At 36.3% G+C, this 3,329-nt stretch overlaps 1 protein-coding gene across 6 annotated transcripts in view; it reads left to right on the forward strand.

Annotated features, from left to right (window-relative positions):
• The window catches only part of SEMA5A (semaphorin 5A), a 525,920-nt gene that overhangs the window by 339,197 nt on the left and 183,394 nt on the right, over positions 1–3,329 (forward strand). The gene's annotated exons all lie outside the window — the stretch shown is intronic.

Genomic DNA, 3,329 nt, shown 5'->3' on the forward strand with positions numbered 1-3,329 from the left:
TTTCAATCTGGCAAGCGCCCGCACCCTATAGCAAAACCTTCTCAAAAAAAAAAATCAATGTGCAAGCACTTTTCCCATTAAGAATTTTTCTGTCCTTTGTGTAAATAGATACCAAGGAGTGCGATTGCTGGATCATATGGTAGTTCTGTTTGTAGATTTTTGAGGAATCTCCAAATTGTTCTCCACAGTGGCTGGACTAATTTACATTCCCACCAGCAGTGTAAGAGAGTTCCCTTTTGACCACAACCCTGCTAGCAGTTGTCCTTTTTTTTTTTTTTTTTAAATCTTAGTCATTCTGACTGGGGTTAGGCTGTGTCTCATTGTTGTTTTGATTTGCATTTCCCTTACATTGAAGGATGTTGAGCATTTCTTCAAATGCCTTTTGGCTATTCATATGTCCTCTTTAGAGAGTGTTTTTTTTCCAACTCATTCTCCCATCTTTTAATAGGGTTGATCATCTTTTTTGGAATAGCTGCTTGAGTTCCTTGTGTATTCTGGTTACCAGTCCCTTATCTGATGTATAGTTTACAAAAATATCTTCCTATTCTGAAGGCTGTCTATTCACACTAATTACTGTGTCTTTTGCCATGCAAAAACTTCTTAGTCTGATGTAATCTCACTTGTCTATTTTGGGGATTATCAACTGTGCTTTGGGAGTCTTATTTAAGAAGTCCTTGCCTACCCCAATGTCTCCCAGAGTTTCCCCAGTGTTTTCCAGGAGCACTTTTATAGTTTGAGGTCTTAAGTTTAGATCTTTGATACACCTTGACTTGATCTTTGTCAAAGGTGAGAGATAGGGGTTTCTGCAGGTGGAAATCCAGTTTTTCCAGCACAATTTGCTGAAGAGGTTTTCCTTTTCCCACTGGATTGACTGGTACCTCCTGTTAAAAATCAGTTGACTGTATGTTTGGGGATTTATTTCTGGGGACTCTATCTGTTCCATCGGTCCACCTGTCTGTTTCTGTGCCAGTACTGTGCTGTTTTGATTACCACAGCTTTGTAATATATTTTTGGGTCAGGGAGTGAGATGCTGCCCACTCCACTCTTCTTGTGGAGGATTTCTTTGGCAATATGAGGTCTTTTATGATTCCAGACAAACTTTATGATTGTCTTTTCTAGATCTGTGAAGAGTGTGTCTGATACTTTGATTGGGATTGCATTAAATATGTAGATTAGTTTGGGTAGAATTGCCATTTTGATTATATTAGTTCTTCCAATCCAAGAACATGGGATGTCCTTTTAGTTTTTTGTGTCATTTTCAATTTCTTTTTTTAGCTTCTTGTAGTTTTCCTTGTGGAGGTCTTTAACTTCTTTTGTTAGATTTATTCCTAAATAGCTTAAGCTTTTTTTTTGGAGAGGTTTTCACTATAGGGCGTGTGCGCTTGCCAGACGGACTGAGAGAGACCTAGAGACAGAAAGCGAGAAATCACCCCCCGGGGGGATGGTCACGCAGCAATCCCTTCTCCTCCATTCTCCTCTCGGGATCTTGGGCACGCACGCACATGCGCCTGGCATGAGCTTTAAGCCACCGGGTCCAGGACGTGAACCGCAGTCAACTACGTGGGAGTCCAGCGACATAGCCATTATGCTAACTGCTGGTTCCCAGTAGTTTAAGCTTTTTGTGGTTATGGTAAATACCATAATTTTTTCAGTTCTATCTCAGTCTGCCTGCTGTTCGTATATGGAAATGCTATAGATTTCTGGATGTTAATTTTGCATTTTGCAACTTTGCTGTATCATTTATTACTTCCAGGAGTTTTTTCATGTATACCATTGGGTCTTCTATGTATACAATCATACCATCTGCAAACAGAGAGTTTCACCTCTTTTTTTCCTACTTAAATGCCTTTTATTTTATTCTCTTGTCTGATTGCATTGGTGAGGATTTCCAGTACTATATTGAAAAGGAGCGGAGAAAGTGGGCATTCTTGTTTTGTACCTGTTTTTAGTGGAAAAGCTTTCAGCTTTTCTCCATTCAGGATGATGTTCACTGTGGGTTTTTCATAGATAGCTTTTATTGTTCTTATCTGATGCCAACACTGACAAAAATCTGTAAGTCTGTGCAAGAGAAAACACATAGAGTATTGTTTCTTTGTGAAAGACACTGAAGTGGTTCTCTCTACAATACTTTTCTTATGGACCCATATTTTCCAAGTGAGATAAGTTATACAAAATGCAGCATTTATGATTTAATCTCTGTTATGTAACATTCTTTGGAATAGTGTTGAAATGAGATAAGAGGGTTAGTTTGAATTTGTTCTCCAAAGTTTAAGAGAATTATTTTTTCAAACTTACCAAAAATAGGGGTGAAGTCATTATTTTTCTTCATATTATTCAATGTCAGTTTATTTTGGTTTAGTTTCATTTATTGACACTTCAAATTAACCAAAAAGTGTCTCCTGCGTGAATGTTTTTCTGATAATTCTATAACTGGTACATTACCTAAATTCTGCAGAAATCCAATTCTAGTAGTGTGATAGAAAATAATACTGCAACCAGCAGTTAATGAAATGGCTGTGTCGCTGGACTCCCATGTAGTTGACCGCAATTCGAGTCCTGGACCCAGTGGCTTAAACTCACACTGTGTGCATGTGCATGCGTGCCCAAGATCCCGAGAGGAGAATGTAGGAGAAGGGATTGCAGTGTGGCCATCCCCCCGGGGGGAGCGGTGATTTCTCGCTTTCTGTCTCTCTCTGTCTTTCTGGCAAGCACATGCACCCTATAGCAAAAACCTCTCCAGAAAAAGAAAAAAAAAAAATAAAGAAAGAAAATAATTGTATTAACAGATGTGGAAAATAAAGACAATATTTGTACTCTATAACAGCCCCAAATCCACACAATAGTAAAATTGAAAACTCAGATGCTTATACATGTTAAAAACATGACTCAGTTTCTCAGTATATAGGCTACTAATGTTTACAGACATCCTTTATATATAGTGCTTGCTCTTCAGGAAGAGAAGAAAAGAAAAAGAAATATATATATGTTGTGTGTGTATTTCTTTTTTTAACTATATATATATATATATATATATATATATATATATTTTTTTTAAAATATACATATATTTTAACTATATATTACATATATGTGTGTGTGTATATATGTGTATACACACACACACACATATATATATATATATATTTCTTTTTGTTTTTAACTAGTCACAGGTTCTTTTAGTAAGATCTCAATAGATGACCAGATTTAAAAATTTCAGATAGGAAAAGACTCGTATCAAATTTATCAGAATGAATTATATTTGAGAAATCTGGGAAAAATATTTAAAAGTTGTGGCTTAAAATATTTAATAGCATGAAAATTACTGGTGT

Source organism: Tupaia chinensis, unplaced genomic scaffold (assembly GCF_000334495.1).
Source record: "Tupaia chinensis unplaced genomic scaffold, TupChi_1.0 Scaffold000096_1, whole genome shotgun sequence".
Classification (NCBI taxonomy): domain Eukaryota; kingdom Metazoa; phylum Chordata; class Mammalia; order Scandentia; family Tupaiidae; genus Tupaia; species Tupaia belangeri.